This window comes from Melanotaenia boesemani, chromosome 19 (assembly GCF_017639745.1).
Source record: "Melanotaenia boesemani isolate fMelBoe1 chromosome 19, fMelBoe1.pri, whole genome shotgun sequence".
In the NCBI taxonomy this organism is placed as follows: domain Eukaryota; kingdom Metazoa; phylum Chordata; class Actinopteri; order Atheriniformes; family Melanotaeniidae; genus Melanotaenia; species Melanotaenia boesemani.
In genome coordinates, this window is record NC_055700.1 from 7,312,643 (window position 1) to 7,337,033 (window position 24,391).

At 36.9% G+C, this 24,391-nt stretch overlaps 1 protein-coding gene across 4 annotated transcripts in view; it reads right to left on the minus strand.

Annotated features, from left to right (window-relative positions):
• Positions 1 to 20,818, minus strand: part of erbin (erbb2 interacting protein) — a 55,043-nt gene extending 34,225 nt beyond the window's left edge. The window contains exons 1-2 of one of the 4 annotated variants that reach the window (XM_041969834.1): positions 20,059 to 20,818; positions 12,619 to 12,690 (exon numbers count right to left, since the gene is read on the minus strand). The gene's annotated coding sequence lies outside the window, so the exon portion shown is untranslated. The remainder of the gene's footprint in view (positions 1 to 12,618; positions 12,691 to 20,058) is intronic. The other 3 variants (XM_041969832.1, XM_041969835.1, XM_041969833.1) reach the window with 3 other exon arrangements.
• Positions 20,819 to 24,391: the final 3,573 nt, after the last annotated feature.

Here is a 24,391-nt window from a genome sequence, read left to right on the forward strand (position 1 = left end):
GGAGTAGAGGATTAGTAAAATACTTTTGTCTGTTGTAAGTGTTTGGATTAAAATATTTCTCTCATCCCCACCATGTTGCAAATGCATTAACCTGCAGTCATTTAGTATGTGATTTTATACAACGTGACTAACAAGAGAGAAAGCCAGTGATTGAACCAGCAATCAGCAAAAGATGACTACTCTACATCCTGATCTACATCCGACCTCGTCGATAATCCATCATTGTAAGAACAATGAACCTAACACTCATTCTGTGCTCATTAGCACTTTTACAAACACATATTTTGACATATCACAGAAGTAGGAGTAGTACTCAATTTCTCCTCAACTACAACTCCATGTATTCTCAGCATCCTGAGGAAAAACCAGAGGATGCTGAGACCATTTTCTATGTTTACTCTTGTTTGCACTCATAGTGCATGGGTGGCTGATATCTGATAAACATGTGCTTCCTGGTAAGTCTTATCCTGGTCCACACTGTTATGATGGTAAACATGACTTCCCCATCACTAAAGCGGACTGTCATAATCTCCAAAAATACAAGCCTGACAGATAATAGGAGATTATGCTTAAAAATGAATATGTAATTTAGTATCCGGTCAAAAGGGCACTGCAGCATTCATCCGTGGAATTACAATTGCCCTGCAGCCTTGTACACTTCATGAATGGCGTCATACAGACTCAGCTGTATTATTTCATTCAATGTGCAATCACATTTGCATATTAAAACAGCTGATGACTGGCAGTGAGTCATCATTCAGAGAGATAACACTTGAAATAAATGATTGATATTTATGAACTTCCCATGCAAATTTTCCCTAAATATCCAAGAGAAAACAAAGATGTTCGTTTCCCCATTCTTAACATAAAGAGGTATAAAAGCCAGTAAATATATTTACTTTAATAGCTTGAGACTGGGGTCGACACAGAGTACAGTAAACACTGTGGAATGTTCTCTGGTCAAGAAAGGCTTTGTTCTTTGGAGCATGTAGAAAATGTGACTTTTCTTCTCTCGTCTTAATCTGAGTCCTGCCACGGCACATAATCTCACTGTACTTTAGTCACTGTGTATCCTGACTGCACAAGTGAGCTAAAAAAATAGCAAAACCCTTCAATTAAACTGAAACTGAGGGATATATGTCAGGGTTAGAAACCTGTCATTTCTTGTTATCAGAGATATAACTTTTTGCCTGTGTCAGAGGATGCATTTGTCCTGGACATTGCATAGATAAGCCAATTTTCTGAGGTTCTCAAACCATTTGCCTACCACTGCACCTGTCAAGCTGATGAAAGGGGAAAAAAAATACAGCTCAGTGCTTTTTGATTATATAACATGAAGTTTTCCAGAAGGACTCCTCAAAATATGTCCTAAGTTATCTCAATGAGGAAAAGTCAGCAGTTCCTCCATATCTAACTCATTAATAATGGCTGCATGTATGTGCACACCCACACTCATGAGGTATGCAAAACCAAGAGGCTGTCAGCCTCCCACACAATCTTTGCTGTAAAAGCAGACAGCTCATGTATAAATACTGAGTAATCTGGTCTATCACCAGAGGGGTTGACAGAGAGCTTGGCTTCATTCACCCCGATTAAAGAGAATTGAGTGTATGGATGACGTAGGCTATGCAGAGCGGGAGGAGGGGGGAGGATGGATGGATTTTTTACTCTGAAAGTGGGTAGTTGTGGGTTACAATGAGGTATGCAAGAAAAGCGATCGCAGAGAAAAAACAGAAGCTGTCATGAGAGAAAGTTGTGGGCAGAAATGGGTGTAGCCTAGAAGATGTGCAGAGAAGCAGTCAGGACACATGAAAGATAATAAGAATGGATGTGCTGAACATGTTCAAACTTATCCAAGAATTACCTCAGAACTGGAGGGTGGAGTTTAAATGACTAACTTATAATATTCAAACACATTTGTGTTGGCTAAGTTATAAATAAAATGCTCCAGCCAGTCTGATTGCTCTGTTAGGCTGAGCTTGGGAACAATATTGACTTGTACAAAATGTTAATATGAACATGCTCTGAATGACCATGCTAATGAACATCTATTTGGCCGACTTTATGCTTATCGTGTTTGACTTATTGTTCCAGTGTGCAAATATTTAGAAAAAAGAATTGTTAGGTGAACAGAATTAGTAGCCTGATGCTTGTGGATGAAAGGAAAAATCTCATGTTTCTTATCGATCACAAGGCAGGCATATCACCCCAAACTTCTTCATCTGGAGATAATTAATCACCGTAAACACAGCCAATGAAAATAAATTATTTTGTTTCTTGATTTTTTTAATATTTTTAGAAGTATTTACCAAACGCAGGTGTTTTGGTGTAATTTATGGTGGAAGAGGGGGGGTATTCAGGGACGATTAGTTGGAAAGCTGTAAAAACAATTCATTACGTTACTTTAAATACAGCATGAGCTCACAAGCAGGCACTGAACTACTACATACCCAGCTATCTGCTATCATCTGAGTGTAATTAACATTTTTATGAACTTATTTTGGATGATCTATTTTTATATAGCCCCCATATCCATTACAATAATCCCAACATTTACTGGCTACGGTGGCTGTTACTTATAAAAGCTGAGTCACTGGATAGTGACCAAATCAAACCTATAATGGAGGAAAGTACAGGGAAGTAAGACAGCAATGTTGTGTAAACAACAATGTAAACAATAGTGTAAACAACAACACAGCATTGTGGATTATTACCTTTAAAGTCTAGTGCTTAGGAAACAGAAAACAGTTCGTTCCTACTATTCGTATCCCTGCAAATGTAAAGATTTATTGTGGCGAGCATAATCCCTGTTAGTGAATAATGAATAAAATTGAAGCTACCTCCTTCATGGCCTTGTACCTGTACCTTTTTTTGTCCCATTTCCAACTTTTTACTGCAAAAAAGTTTTCCTACAAGCAGAAAAAAGACAAATGGACTGTGCAACTGGCAATTCCATGCAGAAGCAAACCCTGAGAGTAATCTGGAAGGCAGCTCACTAATGAGAACCACACAACCCACAACATAGATAGGCTTATCCTCTGACCTACATGTTACAGGAATGATGACGGACCACACTCGTCCAGCTTTAGCCCATCAGGAGCTTTTGACTTCCGAACGATGAAAATTCAAGACATGTTAAAGATTCCAGACATGTTAAGCTTTTAGAGATTTTCCTTCTTAGCCTACTTCTTTAAGCAAAACATCATCATGCAAGCAGGTGCTTAAAGCCTGAGAGCAGATAAAGTGTTAAAAGCTTAAAAACAGAAGAGTTTGTGTCAACAGTGGCTGTATCCATTTTTAAAATGTAAAAAATGTATGGGAATGTGGGAATTGTGGCCTTGTGTCTGTGGCCAAGCAATGAACTTTGTGACTTACTCTGTGTAACTGAATGAAAAGGTCCAGAGGGCAGGACTCATAGCCAGGACACAACTTCCCTCACAACAACCCTCTCCCTGTAACTTAAGTGCCTCCTGGGTCATAGCTGTTGCTATAGAGACAACAGTCAAGGGGTGAACCAGCTCTCAGACTCAAAATGTCAACACACGCAAATTATTAGAATTTCCCCTTGAGGATTAAAAGTATTTTTCATTTTTTTTATTTCATATATTCAACTTAAGTATACTGCCATCCAGTGCAGACACAGGAGGCATCAAGTTATGTGTGAGCCTTTGATTGGGTCACGGGTTAAGCGGAAACAAAAGTGCAGCATTCGACAATAGCAAGCAGCTTGTGTTATTTATAGGACTCGTCTGGTTGATATGGCTGAATGTGATTAACTCGGGCTAGCTCTTTATGAAAACAGCTTTGAACCAGATTGTGGTGCACTGTAACGGAATTGCTGAGCAACAGATGAAATTTTTACATTGGAGATTATGGCGACAGAAAGAGTGCAGAGAGAGGAAAAAAGGACACAACAGCCTCCAGGGTTTGCGGTGCTGCTTCTGTCTGTGAAGGAAGAGGAAAGAAAAAGCCACTTCCTCAATGTGGGGCGGAGGTAGTGCCGGCAGGCTTTTTCTTACTCTTTCGACAATGTAGCTTTAACCATCTTTTTGTTATTTTTTTTTATTATTATTATTATTATTATTATTATTAAATCCTGTACATTACAAGAGACTATTTTATTCTTCGCTTAAAAATCAAAAACCAGAAGAAAATCCAGTTGCTTTATGTAATAAAGTACAACTCTATATAGTAACTATACTATCTATCTGTATTACAGTTATAATATAGGTAATACCATCTAGGAGAATCCCCTAATTTGTCTGTTTGGACTCATCAGTCTGAGTTTGTCCATGTAACTTACATTTATGCTTAATAAACTAAATGTAAATCTCAGGGAAAAAAATTTATTATAAATTGAATTATTTACTCATACAAACCTAATGTAGGTGTAACCGGTAACCTAGCCATCACATCATTATAGTATGAAAGTTAATCTAAACATCATTTAAGAGCTACACTCTGAAGCAACAACACATTTTTAAACCTCATGGATTAATTTTCCACAAATGACTGAACCAGGGAAAAAGAAAAGTTAACTTCTGAAATGTCCTGATGAAGTGTTTTATTCAGTGGAATATTCTTAAAGCTTAAAGCTACAGTGCAGAATGAATATACACAATTGTGCTGGCATACAGTTTGGCATGTAAAGCACAAGCACGAGTCCATGCCAATGCTGATATAACTGAGATAACGGTTCCTCACTGAAGAGATCAGCATGATCAGGAGAAAAAGTTTGTATTTCACTGTATTATTGAGAAAGTGGAAGATATGCTGTTGCTGATGACGTTTGTATGCATTAGGCTATTTGACATCCTGCTGTAGCAATATTTGAAAACAGAAATCTGTACTCAAATAAATAAAATAATCTACTCAGAGTCCAGAGCCTGTTTATCCCATCAATTTCCACCCATGCACTGTGTGGTTTGGTGAGATCAGAGAGCTAGTGGAACAATAGTATAGGAGTAGTTCATGCCTATCCTGGTAACCTGGATTTTTCGTGCACTATTTCATTAAGAATAAGAAAACCTTTATTAGTTCCTCAGTGGGGAAATTGCATTGTATGTATTGCATTACTGAAAGATGTCTCTAACACCACAGTACAGATGATTCATACCTAGTTAAAAAGAAAGAAAAAAAGTAATGCTATATGCTGATAGTTACCTTAACTTCAGTTTTATTAAAAGAAGGCCAGGACTCAGCCAGAATCATTTACAGTGAGATGCTAGCTAATGAACATAGCTAGCATCACATAGATTAAACATAAAGCCAAGCACAGTTTAAGCTTCCTGGTAGTTGAATTCGGGGGGTTTTCAAGGAAAATGGGTTGGGAACTACTAGTGGACAGCTAGTGAACTGTGATTCTTGCTAAATTTAAAACTAACAATTGTTGGATTTAAATGAATGACACAATCTTAAACAACCACTTGCAAGCTCAATGAGGCCAGACATCAAAACATTTCAGCAGCACAACTGCAATAGGATAAGCCTAACACTCACTTCTTTGCAGAAGAAAGAAGCGCAGTACAGTGACTAATGATGCCTTTCCGCTCCTTAGCTCATTAATAGCATCACATTCAACTCCAGCTGGCACAACAGGAGAAGAGCTCCTTCTCAATAATGCAGTGGGATATTAGGTTAAGACAACAGTGCAGCAGCTAAGACACACAAAACCATGTTTATACACTCCATACTGTCTGAACAAGAGGTAAAACAGCTGCTCATATGTACATGCGTCATTTCTTTTTTTCAGCCAAGTGGGTACATTTTCCTCCAAGCACATTTCAATTACAACAAAGAAGAAATCCTGAATACAAAAGGCTAAAAAACAATGGCTGTAAATACAGCTGAAACAAGCAGAAAGACAAGCCTGTTTTAGTATCGCAAGCAGGGAATGTAGCCGAGCGAAACCTGAAGTACCAGTTTTGCTCTCAGTCTGGTTTTAGTTCTCACCAGTGAGTTTTGGTCTCAGTGGTCTTGTGTGACTGTAGAATACAAAACCATGATTGTTTTCTTTGAATTTGTGGTGAAACGAGGGTAAGTAATCTGATCAGTGACAAAGAGCTTTTTACAGCATCTTCCAGATTTTCTATTCAGGCCGGCTCTGAAAGAATACACTCATCGTCATGAGTGGATGTGAATTTGTCCATTTGACATTTATGTGCTGCCAAGACACATTTCAATAAATATAGGACAAAAACTGCCTTTAACTACTGCTACATATGCTGAAAGTGAGTCAGTTACTTTATCATAAAACAACCACTAGATCATACTCCTGTTACAACAAGCAATGCTTAAAAGGAAACAAAAAGGAAGCCCAGAGGGGGAAAAAAAGAAAAATCAAGGTATCATCTACTTCAAGAATTGCAACAACACTGAGTATTGACTATGAACACAGTATGTTTAAACACTGCGCACTTCCTCACACTATGACGTTGACATATGCCCACATCCCATTTGGTCAGAACGCTGACGTGTTTGAGCGAGTAAGGATTTGCATTTAGTCTCATGTGCCTTAGTTGTCCTAAGACAAAAACACAGCTAGTTTTAATTATATGTGGAGCCTTTTGTGTCTTTTCTACGTCAATTTACAGTCTGAATCTAGATGTGATTAACTAGTTTGTTCAAATAACATTATAAAGAGTTTCTTTAATAAAAATCAACTGGTATAAATGGGAATGCAACGTTGATACAGCTGAGGTGTGACTGGCTTGTTGAGCTATAAATGGTGCAGTGACCTGCTGTGCATGTGATAATATTCTAATTAGGTTTAAAGGCATTTGCCCCAACAAAACTTTCACTCAGCTATCATGTCTAAATGAAACCACATGAAACACAATCTGTTTTATTCTTCCTTGTACTCTGTACACGCCGAGATGACCATTATAATTACTCCAATGAATATTTCCTATGTTATCTTTGGACACGGATGGGCCCAAGGCAAATGAAGACAGTTATTTTAAATTAATTTGTTCAGGCCTTCGTACCTCTAAGGTTACACAGATGTCATTTACCCCCCTCGAGAATGATGTAGTCTTGGTAAAAAGGCAGTTAACTTTCAAAGGTTATGTATTCTCTACTACACAGTGGGTTCATTAATAAGCATGTTTATCGTTCAGCCTTCTGTGCAAGCAGCTGATAGTGTGTCCTTTAATTCACTTAGTCTTGAAATACCAGTATGTGGAAAAAATGTAAAAACAGCCATGGTATTTACGCCATCATTGTATGAGAGGTAATGCTGACATAATTCAATGGCAAATATGTTAAATTCACTTTCCACCTAACTCATTTAGACCATACTCTACCCTGAAACCATGACACCTATATGTTACATCAGAACATAAGAAATTAAAACTGAGCAGATTCTCTTAAAAGGAAAAAATAAATCAGTTTGCAACAGAGAAACATTTTGACATCACAAACATCACTTCCATAAAAACCTGCAGACATTGACGTTTCAGTTTGTACAGTTAACATAGGAACTTAATGACACATATGACCATGTTCTTTGCGTGCCTGATGTGGGTGCAAAAAACTGTTTTGGGGATTATTTTACTGAATTAAACATGTTCTCAGAGCCTGTATGTCTGTGAGGGTTCTTACCTCCTACAGCTGAGATGTATTAAAGCTTTGATATGGTAAGAAGAAAAACCTACAATTACAGAACTGTGTGGCTGTGCAGAAAGGGAAACTCATTCAACGTCATCAAGATTAAGCAAATGTTTTTGTTTTTTTAACTACCTGTTCTTTTCCTCTAAAAGCCACTTCCTGCTTCAAGACGACTGACACTTCTGCTGAGATGTGCAGCATGAGGGTGTCTTGTGAGATGAGCTCACCAGAGTTGTCATTTGACATAAACTTAATTTTGACATCAAAGCAAAGGATGTAAATAAATAAATAAAAAGATTATTATATTCCATTTCAGCCACATGGTAGCTGGAATACTGGTAAGCGGATTTTGCAAATATCTATTCAGGTTGGTCTGAAAAGATTAGAAAAGCACAGAGGAAGGTTCAGGACAAACAGTACTTGTTTTAGCCACAGATCACAGTTACAGTTCAAATGGCAAAGCTGATTCCTGAGCCACATTTGAAAACAAGTAAATCATGCAAAGCAAGGAAGTCAACAATAATATCCCTTTCATGGCATAACCTTTAGTAATCCAAGTTTTTTTTTCTTTAAAAAGCTAGTAGATAGACCCTCTGAATAAAAGATTGTAACATGACTGTCATGAATGAAATAGGTGCATCAGTTACGGTATGCTGCAACTTAACATTTCCCCTTATCACCCCTTTGTTTTTCTTACAACTTGATGCCATGTTTCCACAACAACCACTTTGTTCAGAAGATGTAACTAAAAGCAAAGAAGCATATTATGAAAACAGACTGATAGGCAAAGAGCTCCAACAGGATGAACAGGTCAACTGCTGACCTGAAGCCATGGTTTGCCTAAATATTTGCATAGATGTGGCACCATCTAAACAAGCCAACTTTTTTTTTTCAAACTCAGAATTTCATCCTCATTAACACCTAACCAGCAAATAGAAAGAGAAGATACTGGTTATTAACTGCAGTCTAACTCGGGGACTAATTTCTGCACATCCAAACATTGACTTTTATTGACCTGAGCATCTCTCACAGCTTTATTATGCATATTCTACATTTTACAACACAAAAAAAAATTATCTGTTTTAAAGCTTTTTAGAGATCCCATAGTTTCTAGTGTTCCAAAAAAAAGGTCAGTCATCCCAGTGTAAACAGTATCCTGCATTAATTATAAACAATGCATGCACCACCACCTCCTTACAACCTGTGAAAAGAATACAATGCCTTCCTGATGCAACATATTGTGACTGTTTAGACTACAACACAACAAAAAATAAACAACAGCCAGCTGTTTCAATCATGCATGTCACACATATAAAAGGGATCCACTGATGCAAAATCTGAATAAAAAGAAGGGCTGCAAAAGTTTAAGTTCCAGTCTAGATTTGATGGTTTTACAGCAACAGTAACAATAAAGCAAACCTATAGATTCACTGGGTTTTGCTCTGATACAGTCAAGCATGACAACTAAGTTCCATCATAAGCGATTCTGAATATAGTTACCATTTTCTTTCTGTAGCACGGTGAGTTCACGTGCTACAAAAAAAAACATGCTATTTGTCTTGTCTTAAATTTATTCATCTCCATAAGAGCTGGAGGATAATTTACTCGTGATCTATGCAAAGAGCGGAAAAAGTTTACAAATGGTAGTAAATAAGCAAGCAAGACACAGAAGCAAGTGACATCAAATTCAGCACAGAATGAATTTTACTTAAGACTTTAAGTGATACTGAAGACAAACATGTCTTCCTTAATGAATTTACAATAACATAATTAATACATTAGCACTGTCCATGACTAACTGACTGAATTAATCAAATAATTAATCAAATTTAATAAGACCCTCTTCGATATCCATGACTGAAAGCTGATGCTTCTGTAAGTAAAGAGAGGAATTAGGCTAGTTATCGGATCCTGCTTGTCTGTTTGTTTTTCCATGTGAACAAGAAAGACAGAGAACGCGATACAATTTGCCAAGTCTCAATAACCAGGTCAGACACATTTGGGTCAGAGTCACACATTCATGTAGACAACTGCCACATTTTCCTTATTTTCGCTCAGCAGAATGTTAAAATGTATAACATTTCTCCTAAAGGCTTGTTTAGGTCATAAAATATGTTCATTTAATGCCATATTGGGGGTTGAAAAAACCAAACAAACAAAAAAAAACAAAAAACAAAGGAAGCAAATCAGCAGTTCAGAAATCTATGAATTAGAAAGTCAGAAATAAATGTCTATTTTACAAAAGAAATAAGTTAAATGGTATTTGTAAAATGAATTGGAATATTTTTGTACATTATCTGGGGGGATCATCTATAAGAAGGAAATCTTTTCCACTTCAAAAAATAAAAAGCAACATTTCATTGAATTCCCACTTTAATGCAAACAGAAGTGAGAATAAACAAAATTATTTGGATATATAAGACATTTTTTAGTCTTTCTTGTCACAGAAAAGGTGACGTTACATCACGCTGTGTTGCATGCTGGGAGGGGAGCGTCTGATTGTAAAGATTGCCCTCGCATTTCCAATGTTTACAACCATTGTTACCTAATTAGATTTGATCATGTTTTAGCAAAAATAAGCCAAATTCTAGTGGAGAAAGGAGAAGACAGAAAGAAAGGAAAAAGGAAGAAGATGGTGGACCTCAACGGGAGTAATTCAACTGATCCAATTAACAAGCCAAAGCTGTGCTAAAAATGAACTATACTCAACAATCTGTTTTATGGAGTTATACATGTATTGGATTTTATGAGTCAAAATATTAATATATATGTGATTCAATAAAAACTCATCAAAAACTTTTGGTTTTCTTTACATGCAATGGACAGGCATGTCTAACGCTTAGTTATGAGGATTTGAATGGACCAAGAAAGGATTTTAAAGGTTCAGTTTGCACAGAAGCACCATCCTAAAGTCAAAATTCAGGGTCTGTGCATACAACATACAGTCTCAGAGCAAGTGAGAATACAATATTGCATCTTAACAAACCAACAAATGACCTTAGCTCAACATTATAATCAAACAATCTGTAATCATGATGAAAACATTACAGAAAACACAAAGACTCTGTGTTGTCAATTAACAATTTTTGGCTAATATTAATTCATTAAAATGTTGATATATTTGAACAGCTTAACTCCTGCAAAACCAACATCCAAAAGAGAAGCACGACAGCCTAGAGCACAACCTGTGTGTGGAAAATAAGATGTCCTGACAAGATACTGGATCACATGTCAGGAGTAGTTACTTAAATCTGTAGATCACTACTTACAGCGTACCAATTCATTCTCATCATAAGAGACCCAACTACCCAAGTATGAAAAATCTGCTTTGCACGCCTTTGCCTAACAAGCTGCCAAGGTTGAGTCTACACACAAAAATGTCCCCATTACTGGAGAACATTTCTACATCATATTTCAAATAAACTTAATTCTCTGAAAGATAACGTGCTGAATAAGAAGCTGGAGGAATTCTGACTTTAAAAATCTTTATAGAAATAGTAACAATAGCACAAACAGCCACTGCAGGGAGGACATGCAATTGAGAAATTTTGGCCTTGAAAGATAAGGCTGCAGTTTCATAAAAACTGATAAGCAGTATTATCACTATGTGAAAGATTACAATATGGTCCTTGGGGAATAAGTTTTTCAGATATGATAAATTAAAATTTTGCATCAGCCCAAATGCCAACGTTCTTAAAAGTGTTGTCAAAAACAATAAAAGCAATTAGTAAGCATCCCCATGCTTGCTAAAAGCAGCAGTCACTGCTAACATGCAAATGAATGATTGGTTTGTATCAGAACCGAGCAGGTCAAGAGCATTTATCAGTGCTGAAAACGTGCTCACATACCCATCATCATTATTTTGCTATGCATCACTGATTTCTGTCTCGTGTAACTGTGTGACTATTATGGAAATTAAGACTGGTTTGGTGACTTCAGTGTAGATCCTTGTATTAAACGTCAGCTGATGTAAAGCCCTGCATCATGTAAGTTTTACACAGAGTAGTCAAACAATGCCTCAGCTTTAAAAGACAAACCTGTTCCCATCAGTAATACTTTCTCAAGAACATGCTTCCTGTCATCTCATCTTTTTGTTTAAACTATTATGGTCACCAGAAATCAAAAGACAAAACACACATCTGAAAAGGGCCTGGTGTTTAATACAAAACAACAGCAAATATAACCCAACGAGTGATCTCTTTAATCAATCTGTTCTTTTTCCACCCCATTCAGGTCAGACACTATAGACATGTGCACCTACATGAGCAGTATTTTTATCCTGTGTTAGCTGAACACACAACTACATGAATCCAAAATTAAGACTGTGATTTAGGTGGATTCAGAAACTGTAAATAGATTAAAAATTCACACAGTTCTTTGTAGCCATGAGTTGTATTGTGTCCAACTGTTGCATTAAGAGTTTTACAGTGTTTTTGTGGCCAGCAGGGTTCAACTATGAAGCAGCTGCTGTGTTCTTCTGAACCCATAAAGGCCAAAATAGCTCAAACAGACTGACTGGACAGGCAGTCAAATCAATGTGGCATTAGGTACTGTGAATGTATTTAATTTAGCTTCTGTAACAACAACCACTGAATTAACGTCATACATGAAAGCTGAGCTGAGAAAGTGGTCATGCAGTTAGAAGGGGACTGATCCATTCCTGGGTTTGTCTATTTTCTGAACTTTTTAAGATGTAATAGGATGCTGAATGCACACAGAGCTAGTTTGGCAGGTGTATCATGTGACTTGGCCTCCAGAAAAACAAGGTGGAGCATTCTTGTTGTTTCTTGTTAAGAACTGGACTAATGTTCGACTTAAAGACACCACTTCCTTGAGAGGAAAATGTTTGACACGCACATAAGCTTTTGAGACAAATAGAAATCTAAATCTAGGCAAACCAACCCCATAATGGTGTCTGCTTTTTGCAGATTTATTTGATGTGTGTATCCAGTGTTATAGATGGAAGAGCTTCACCAAGAGAAAATTAATATGAAACCATATATGACATACCTTGTCATTTATGACTCAAGCGCCTGGTCCCAGTGGATGGCCAATGACAGATCCAACAAAAAATTTGCTAATCTAAAAAAAAAGAAATAAGAAAAAAAAAAAGGTTAAAAACATCAGAAAGTCAGCATAAAAATCCCAACATTCTCCATAAGCTTTAACCCTTTTCACCATCAATATAACTATTAATCGTGCAATAGCTGTGAAATCCATTGACTGCCAACTGAGGACAGAGTTACTGCTTTTCATGATTTATAACATTGAAAACAACCCCCTGCAGTGCTCACACCACTGTGCAAAGCCTTTCAATCCTTTATCAAATGGCAGAGTATTTTTTTGTTTGTTACGTAAAAACTGTGCCTTATAAACATAACGCTGGACCAGTTATTTGTGAAACGCTTTGTACAAGTTTATGCAAATCTGCCAAAATCCAAAGTGATTAAACTTGCTAAAGAGGGTGTGAGTTTCCTGAACGCACGCTAAGTAGTCAAATTTAGGTCAGAAGAACCTCGTTTCTGTGTCATGTTACATTAAGCTTCAGGCTTGTTGGGGATTGACTTTGAAATTGTGGTTAGCTAGTGTTCAGCAAAAGGAACTGATTAATCAGGCAAACTTGTTGGATGGATACGGAATTTGTTAAGTTATGAAGGATATACTGAGGCAGAAAATCTCTTTCTAAGTGTCAAAAGTTCTGCCTTGGGACACAAGTTCATTCTCACCATAACGTCCAGACGACCTGCTCTCATTTTACGAGGGTAAAGCAGCTTGTCTGAAAACAAGAACCTTAACAAGAAGAAATGCGACGTGATCTTGATTCTCAGGTCAGAGCACAAAACAACATTATTGTCTGTGCATGCCTGGAAAAGCATTAGCATTGCCAGCTGATCTGAAAAAAATGAGCCAGCTAAAAAGATAGAATCATCCCTCCTCTATCCTCACTGAGCACAATAGAGCTATAGAGCAGGAGAGAGTGAGGGAGTGAAAGAAAAACCATAGAGGAGGATGGGGCAGAAAGGAGGAGAAATTTTGACTTATTCATTGCACCTCCCAATCAGCTGCAAAGACATTAGACAACACTGACACTGATTAGTTTCTGCCCCACTTCCTCCTGGGTGCCTTTATTCTCATCACATGTATTTGGGATACTGAATCTTGCCAAACAAAAAGTTCCCTCGGCACACACAGGAAATAAAGCAAGAGGATTCAATTTCAAACTGAGGGGGGGTTGACAACTGGGGTGGGTGGGGGTTAGCTTCAATTCATTTCTCTAATCTCCTTTGCAGCTTTTTGCTTTTCATTCACTGCCATCGCTGCTATGCTGTGAAACCAAAAGTAGCCGGGACAATGAAATCACCTGAAACATGTTTACACAAGCTCTGCTAAAGAGAAAGTACTTCATCCTGCACACAAGATGATTTTCACACAGATTAAAATGTATTGCAGTCTGATTACATTTATCATAATCTTTCTTTACACTGCTGCTTAAATACACACTTATCCCAAATTCACAGGCTCCGAATAAACAGCTTAATCATGACAACAGCTTCATATTTGGCTAATACCATTAGCAGCTGTTTAAGCTCCTTAGAGTTTGGAGGCATCAGATATAAAACTATATTTATATGGTATTTAACAACTCTATTAAACTCAACCAGGACAGACTGTCCATCCATTTTTTGGGAAGTCAATCATATACACTGAGCCAAGTAATAGAGACACTTGTTTGTTTTGTTTGCTATGGTGATAATGTCATTATTTCTTAATTACTAGGCTTATTGGGTTTTAATTATACAAATTTCTTGGTTCCTTGCTTGGTCAGTCTGTTCCTTTGCTCTGCTAATTGACTTTGCAGAGCACTGCAAATAAAAATCAAATTTGGCCCGTTCTCAAACTGCTGTCAGAAATTACAATCTCAGGAAACCTGAGGCCTTGGACATGCGCCGCTGTGGAAGGGGAGCTTATCAGACCACCAGTGAAAGGAAATATTAGCAAATGAATGAGCAGTTGTTTTTGTTTGTTTGTATATATGCAATGAAAAAACTAACAAATACAAAGCTTTGATAAAACTGCAACTGGTCACATGGCTTCATGGCTTGGCTACAGCGTAATAAGGTCGGTGAACAAACTTGTGCCAGATGTTTAAAATCACAGCATATGGGTATGAAAAGCAGACTTAGGGATTCTTTGTTATTTAAAACCCAATTATTTGGCAATAGAGATAACTAATTATACTGGAGGTCCATTTAATGTTCTAACCACACGAAAACAGGCAACGTCTGTGCATCATATTCACTAAATGTGTAAAAATGGCAAAAACAACAATGAAAGGGTGTTTTTGAACGGCTGACAGCCCGCATGGTTTTATCTTAAAGCACCTGCTGTAGCAGCAGGAAAAACATGAAGCAATAATGTGAAATCTGATCCCAGTTTATTGAAATATGAACCAGTAAGATATCTAAACAAAACCTGAACAGCTATACATTGCAACTAGAAGGTGACAAACTCATAGAAAAACAGCAAGCTCCTGTTATAAAACATGGACAAGCAGTCCATAAACATGATTTAGGATCAATGCACTGGTCTTTTTGGGAACTGGGTGGTTACAGTAACATAAGAAAAGTGATTATCTCAGGAAAACTAACATATATAAATAACTAACATTTCAGAGGATGACTGCATTATGTTGGGGATATAATTTGACTAATACCAACCAAACGATCAGGCTCTTATCATATGAAAGCAGCCTGAAGAGAATACTTTATATGCCCGTGCCCATAAAATCAGTTAGGCTGTACTATATGAATGCCCCTTATCACAGAGATAGCAGACTTTATCTGCAGCAGTTATTACAACAGACCATTCCTGCAGGGCCAACTTTTAAAAACCTGTCTTTCAAATTTGGCAAACATAGCCCTTTCAAAATGTCTCTATTACATAAGTTCCTCTACAAAAAAAAAAACATATTCATTACACAAATAAGCCTCATCTCCCCTTATATGTATTTTAAGGCCAGCTTGAACTGTTCCTTGAGTCTTTTATAGCCGTCGGACACAAAACACAAGACGGATTTGTCTTTATGAACATAACTGCTGATAAAAACACAAAGACTGAATGAAGTGCAGACAGATGCTCTGCTAAGTGGGTCACAGAGAAATCATTAAGGGGGAAGCCGAATGCACAGATGTGTTTCAAGCCAATACACTACAATGTCAAATGGTATGCAAATTTACTCTTGCACACAAATAAGGAGCTAATACACAGACTCACACACAGGCTTGATTCTGGTCTCAATTCACTGGCTGTCCATTCATTATCTAAATGTACATACATAATGGTGCATTTCTCCCAATAGATTAAGCCAGTTTTAACGGAGTGAAACAATTCTTTAAGTTGTAAATCAAAGTGTGTAGCTATTAAATCAGCTGCATTATTGTAACCTCTAATTTGTGTAATATGGCAATATGATGAAAAACTTAGAAATGTCATGAACACCTGACGTATTTGAAGCAACTCCGTTATATCAGGAGCACTTAGATTTCGAATGAAAAGCAGAGTCAGTGCTTTTTATTCATGGTGTGAGTTATGTTAGCGGGATTGAAAGTTGCTATAAATTATAAATATCAGTTCAGGACATCCTCTTAAAATAGCCAGCTTGTGCTGGTTGTGCTGCCTTAATTACCACAGTGCAAGTCTTATCTGCCTTAGTGAATAATGTGTCAAACTTGGGCCACATAATTTGCAAATCTTCGTAATCTTGAGTAATAATCAGGATGCAGATGCATATCTTTGACTAAAAAAAAAGAAAGAAAAAACACGCAAACTAACATGCAGCAAGCCAAATGCTTACAGCACATTTGATAGTAACATAAACTTCCTAAACGTAGCTCATGTTCTCTCTGTTGTCACCAAATTAAAACAGATGTGACACAAACTTACATGAAAAATTATTAAATAAAAACAGAAGTTGTCATGTCCTCCTCTTAGTAAGATCTTAAGTAGAAATGTAGGACGACATGGATCAGAAAAGTGTCAACAGAGTTTAACTTTTGCTTTTCCACCGCAGTGATATTTTTAAGGGCCATTACACTGAAGTTTCTGTGGAGTTCAGAATCACAACATAGAAGCTGCTGACATACACTCACTTTAAATTATATAAATCAATTACTTGGGAGGACTGCCAGCTCACATCCTGAGACAATTATGTTAAAACTGAGCTTATTTATTACGATATCTGAATCTAATAATGCTACAGTCCAATTGGACTAATTTGTTGCACTGTCTCCAGAAGAGCATGCATGTCATCAGTCTCTATGATGACGCACTATTTCCCCCATGCTGAAAATTAATTTGTGGCACGGTGTTAATCTAAAACAAAACCATCAATATGTTTTTTTTAGAATTTGAACAATGACTATGCCAATCAACTTCACTGACAAAGGGAAAGCATACACAGGTGGTTAGTTTACTTTTCATACCCATTTGGAAATATCATTTTTTAAAAGATTGTAGGCTGTAACATGACTTAAAAACCTCCCACCAACCTAAAACTTGCAACAAAACCAAACAACTTGCTGAGACTCACCTTAGTTAATGCTTGAAAGGACCGATCAAGACAGTAGATGCTGCTGATTGGTATTTAGTAATCAAATACTCACATCTTCTACTCTACAGGGATCATTACCATTGGAAACCTCCTTGAAACCACCCCACTAATTGAAACTATTGCAACACCTTGCTAAGCAGCTGATAAAAGGCAGAAGGAGAAAGGGGCTGAACATGAAAACAAACTTACTTCATACAAACCATGCACTCCAGTTAAGTCACTGAACTAAACACATTTAATCTGCATTGAAAACAGTGCTATTAAGAAACTTTAAAATAATCAATTTATTTCTTAAAACTCTACCAAAAGCCCACTAAACGAACATGTCAGCAACAATACCTGGTGTAACTAAAGCAATACACATTCACGCAGGGAAAAAATGAGCTTGACAGTCGTTTTAATGCTTAATCGTCTACAAATCATCAACTATATCACATGACTGTTAGTCACGGAACATGCGCTCTTTGGACTACTATATTTCTACTTCCTGCTTACACCAAGGGAAAATAAAGAATATGAATTACCTCTAAGACTAATAAGCTCAAGAGGAAATGAGTATTTGTTTGGTCATGTTGGCAGGTATTTTAAAGACCATGTTAAAAGAAAGATAGAAAAAAGCATCACACTCGGGTATAACATGTCCTTGCTGCAGTGATAATAAAATAGTAAATAAAGACACTACAAGTAGACAAAAGGTCCAGAAATCTCCACTGTCATCTGATATTCCACCTGTTCACAGTTTCGGATTCAACAGGAACTACATCTTTAAGGTAGTAAAGATCCTATTTCAAGAGGCTTTTGAAATGATATTACCACCTAATATAATATAAAACATAATATAAAATTAGGGATGGTTAACAGCTGACCAACATAGTTTGTGGTCATTAAAAACTAAAATAAAATGATTTTTGCACATCTAACCTAATAAGTTTAAGGGTTTAATCGGACCAACCTAAAGTAAGGCAGGAGAAGAACTTATAAGGATGGGAAATAGAACTGCAGAAAAGCATTATGGAGGTAAAGTAACATTATTCTGGCATATAATAATAATAATAATAATAATAATAATAATAAGTCATGTGTTTTCTACTTTTCAGTCTCCAAGTGACACGACAAACATCTGGGCAAGTGTTAAAGATTACTGTGAGAAAAGACTAGTATAGTAGAAAGGTTTTTGTTACCATCTATCTTATCTTAAGTTCCAGATAAGGTCTTTTGTAAGTGATCATATGAGCAGTTTAAAAAGGAAACTAAAACACCAATCCATCCTTTCAGTACCTCAATGGAAACTCCTGTAATACTTCTGTAACAAGGCTGCAAATGAGCCTGTTATTCATGTAGTTTGAACCAATCTAGCATATGTTGTAGAGTGCAGAAATGTGGCTTCATGAAAAGAAAAACAGTGCAGCTCAAGTTTCACACGAATACCCCAAAATCAGGTGAAAATGACGGATTGAATTATGCGAACTGTCAGTCAATATCCTAAATATCCATTTTAATCTACAATTAGATTATGATCAGCTCTTAGAAAACAGGATAATGTTAGCAAATGGTAGTTGGCCCTAGTCTTTGTTTACCTGTTATTACAGTCAAGGATGGTATTTGAGGGCTAATCAGATCTGTTTAATAGCATAACAAGGTCAGTCCTCAAATTGGTGTGTGGGTTTTAACCTCTAAAATAAAACTGTGGTTCACACACAGGGACATTTTTCTAATAAAAAAACATATTCCTGTTTTATACTTATAAGATCCCAAATAGTCAAAAAAAAAAAAAAAATAAAAGTGTACAAAATTAGGAGGTTAAGGCAGTAGCTAGTTTCTATGTAACAATCAACCTGGAGGGCAACCATCTGATTTATATGCAGACAAACAACCCCAGTCTTTGGCAACATATTCTCCTGTCAGTATCCAGGGTTTGTCCAGCAGTGTCAAGTTTGTTGTGTTTTGGAAAAGACGACCGACACAGAATAATATTTACATCAAATTTATACCACATTATCATTATTATTATTATTGTTATTATTATAAAACTGCTTTAGCTTAACAGAGGAAAAACACCCACAGTTTACGCTTAGTACCACGCTGACACAGGTGCGTTCACTGGACAACTGGTTTTCCTCCACACCTCGTTGCGTTTCTTTAGTTTTTTTCGTTTTCTGTGCCAAATTTCTTGGCACATTCCCCGGAGGAAAAACCAAGTAAGACGAACCTGCTGTGACTGGACAACCTATAAGATAGAAATCTAATCTTAACACTTGAGTTAAGCGCGGATAGTAAGCTGATTAGCAAAGTGGTGAGAAAATGAAAACGCCGATTTTGTTGAGTGTACAGCGAACTAATCCTCCATCCATGGACGAGCTGAAGGTGCTCAGCGACAATAGACCGCTGCTGCTGTTGTTGTACTACAGCTATTAGGTTAATGACTGTTATTAGTTATGGCATTAAATATACTGTTAGTTTTAAATGTACCACGCCGTGTTATGATGGGTACTGTATGGTTTCCTAAAAAGAAAGATATTTGACACAGCGGCACTGTAAAGGAGCAGCCACGCACAGCTGTTCATGTAAAACCTATCAAACATACTGAATACACCCCAAACGCCACTATTATTTAAAATCAGAAATGCGCAATGTTCTCCTAAAGGATAGCATATTGGTTAAACTTTGGTATTACATGTATTTGGTATTCGATTGAACTAACAAGTAAGACTCAAGTCGGACAGCATCAGAATGGGACCAGGTCGATACTACAGTAAAGCTACGGTGCAGCTAACATAAACGCTAGCTTGTTGTATAGGGGCCCCACAGACAGAAGCACTAACTTAAACAAAGAGACTTACCGCAATTCACGTCGAGTCACCGTCTCATTTAATAATGTTCAGGCCGTGAAAGGAATGTTGTTATCCACAAAGTACTTCTGGAAGTGGGTGTTGGCTAGCTTCACAGATTTTCTCAATGGCAGTTCAATAGGGGTTGGCTAGCGTTAGCAAGTAGCTAATGCTGCCCACTTAAAGAGCAACTCTAAGCTGGCCCAGTGCGCACATTCCCCTCAGCAAGCCGCCCTCAAGTTGTTTATTGTCCCCAGCTGTTTTCACACTTAAAAGCGTTACCTTCCAGGTGTTCCTCAGACAAGCGAAATGAAGGCGAAAACAGGCGTTAAATGACCCGTAGTTGATACGAATGAATAACAGAACATTAAAAAAAATCCAAAATGTCCACGACATTCAGCAAGGAAATACAAAAGGCAAAAAAGCGTACGACCTCCGGTAGAGCGAAACCTTTTCTTCTAAAGTGTGCCGCGCCCAGATGTTTTCAGTCATAATTTCCCCGGGTTTAATCACTGGCAATAAACGCAGCTGTACGGAGTCAACTGGAGCTACATTGAGGCTGGTGAAGTACTGCATGAAGCGGCGAGTTTCTTCTCCGCGACCTCTACGTGTAGTGGGTTGTCCACCAGAAGTCGCTTTTCCAGCTTCACTGAGAGCCCCTCGATGATGCTTTCACTATCTCACCCAGACAGTGTTAGTGATTATGCCTATCTACCCAAGTCAACTGTCTCGACTGCATTTCCACTTTCATATTAGACACAAGATACGTTTCCTCGCTGAATACAAACAGCAAGCACACGAAACAGCCAAAAAAGACATTTGTTCATCTCATTTACATGTATACAAATAGTGTTGGTTCCTTTTACAATAACTAGGCCATTCCTGTTATCATGTGGCGCCCCCTGGTGAACATATAGTGTTTTTTTTTGTTGTTGTTTTTTTTGTGTTGAATTTATGTGATAAAATATAATTGTTCAGGTCCTATAGCTTTTTTATGATCAGTGTTCAGGTAAAATGGGCCACTCAAACTGCAAGGTAAAACAGAGTAATATCTAATAAAATAATTAACTTTAATTTAAACTCAAGAATAATGTTAACACACACAAACAAAATAACAATACATTTAAAAATGTATAAAATAATACATGAATTATTAAAAAATAATCCAAATATTTGGGACACTGTAAAATGTAAATAAAAACAGAATGCAACGATTTCTTAATTTTAACAACACATATTTTATTCGCAGTAAAACATAAACAAATCAGATGTTGAAACTGAGACATTTTACAAATTCATGGAATATTTTAGCTTGTTTTAAATTTGATGGAAGCAACACATCTATAAAAAGTTGGAACATGAGCAACAGAAGGCTGGAAAAGTAACTGGCACAAAGCTAAATCAACTGGAGGAGCATTTGACAGCTAAGCAAGGTAAATTATAACAGATCAGTAACATGACTGGGTATTAAAGTAAAAGGTACAATGTCAGAAAATGGAAAATAGTTATAAGGTTAAAGCACAATCATGCACAGAAGAAGACATATCTAAAGAGAAATCCAGGAACACAGGTTTTGTCTTTTGATCAAAGACTCATTTAAACAATTCATCCTGCACTAAAGCTGAAAAACAAACATTGGGTCTGCATAATTTGAAGAGAAATGTGAACATATATGTAAAATATGCTATGCCATAGTCAAATGTTTGAAAATGAATAATTTTGTAATGAAATGAACTATCAAAATATAACTCTGATGGTGGCTCATTTTAGCTAAAATGCATGACTCAGTTTATCTTAATGTATTGTGGTAAATTGAGTCACCCACAAAAAAGGGTTTTTCATTAAAAAGTAAGAAAAATTTACATTCCATCTGAGGTGAATCATAAATATAATTTTCCTTTATTTTTTATGAATATTTGTTACTTTCTGATTTATCTACCATATCAGCTTCAAGAAGAATTTGTCTGCAGGACCACTCACCTCAGTTTTCCTCCACAAGCTCGATGTCCAATATTTGATACAAACATGTTTGCATTGGAAGTGAAAGCAATAGTCTGAAAGCATCATGAAATGCCACCTGAAGAATTTTTTTTTATCTTTGCTATAACTGCACCACAAATGGGCAGCGTAGAAAGGAGTACAACACGCTCTAAAGGTGTTATTTTAACATCATCTGTGTACATATGAAAGTTGCTGGCCAGCACATTTGCTTGTGTATACATTTTACAGCCCTGACGGTGTACGTCATCGTCATTACTTAAATCATCTGATTATTTGAGCTAAAAATCTGACCTTGTTCGTTACATTTAACACTACTGAGAAACCAAATGAAGGAAATTTCTCAACACTGTAATTTGCACAGACTCTTTGCAATCGCTGTAGGCCTCCACTATAAGGAAACAGAAAGACCGAACCACCTTGTAATCCCCATTAGTGACCAAAAAGGATGCAGATATGCTCCTACCCTATTTGGCTTGCATAGTCTAATGTGAATAACAATATTGCAAAATTCTTATCAGATACTCCTCACTCGTGCAGTTTGGTAAACAATTTACAACGACTAATTCTGTAAAAGACTTTAGAAGCATTCAGAAAAGACATGAATATTGTTCCGTTATTACTTTTATACTTACTAACAATTTCCTTCAGTGCATCTATACAAAGATCTGCACTATCCTACTATTAAAAAACAAATTCTTTACCTGCAGCTATTAAATGCTCTTGAAGTCAATCTAAAAGTATTTGTTCAAACACGTTTGAAAGTTTACTACAGCATGATGTAATAGTATATTAATAGAAATTATGAAATATTATATATTTAGATTTCTATAATTTTTAAAGGATTAAAGGATGTTGGACATTTGCCAGGAGCCTAAACATTTTTGCACTCCAGTCACATCACATGCCATCAGCACTTCAATTCCCCACATTTTTAGACTCCTATTAATAAGATATAATCTGGAAAAACCTCTGTATATTGGTCAGAGTTAATAGTGCCTTCACAGACTTGCAAGTTGCTTGTGCAGTGTGCATTAATGCACCCAGTTTCATCAGTGGTGCTGGATTTTAAACTGTCTCTGATATCAGGCCAAATGGATCCTTCCCTGTTTTTAGTCTAGGGTACACAGCATTCATATTTTCCAAATACTGTGCAAAGTTTTCCCTCATCATACCACTTTACCTCGGTCCATCTTCGATAAGCTCAGGCTTATAGATGGTGGCAGTAGTTCTCTTCACTTGTTTTCAAATAAAAACAGAGTTTAAATGATTTGAACTCGCTTTTTCTCTTTTTATTTTTCCATTTTCATTTGCACAGCATTCAAACTTGTTTTTTTTTTCCCCCAAAATGACAAAGTAAATCAAATTATGACGTTTGTGTTTCCTGTGTCTTAATCAGTCCCTTGCTCTGAAAAAAGGCATCCTGACATGGCGCTCGCCCAAGGAAGGTCTTCAGCATGTCAATCCCATCCACAGAGCCACCAGCTTCCAGTATCACCCTTCTGTACTCTTTTCCAACCTGTGTCAAGGCAAACATAATCACACAAGATATTCCACAAAAAAAGAGACTAAATTATAAGCGAACGGAAAACAGGCAATCCACCCAACCAACCTTTGGATTCATGATGCCTTCTTGTTTAAAGCGACTGAAAAAAATGTCCATGGAGTAAACTTCACTCCACAGGTAGCTGTAGTATTGACCATCATATCCTCCGGCCAAGTGGCTGAAACTGGCTGTCATATTGGTGCCTGCAGAGAGCAGAAATGTATTTGTAGACACAAAAAACAAAAAAAGGCATAATTTTACAATAAATTCTCAAATAATTAAATTAAACACAAACTTTGGATGCTAACAATGAAGTTCTTATAATTAAACATAATAAATTAAGTATTGAAGAGGCGTTGGTTCAAGTAGAACTTGAAATAGGTCATCAGGTGTCTCTGGCTCCCCCTGGTGGTCCAGATAGGATTTATAATAAGTCAATGGACCTTTGTGAAAACCAAACAGCATCTAATTTGTATCAATCAGCAGTTATTACGTTGACCTGATAACTGTCCTGCAGGCACATTGAAGCCTCCTCTGCTACTATGTATGTGTGCTGGGCACAGTGCAGAGGGATGGGCACCTTTTTGCCAAGGTTACCAACTCCTGCTTTACCTCAGCTTTAATCCCAGATAGAACTGATGAAGTGTTAGTTTTGTTCTTTGTTTTTTTTTTTGGTACATTTAAATTTTTTCCTTTATTATGTCTAAATACTTTCGTTATGTGAAATTCACATTTTTACATCAGCAAACTAACTTTATGGATATTTTAACATATAATCAGTAGGACTAACTTCTGAAGCCC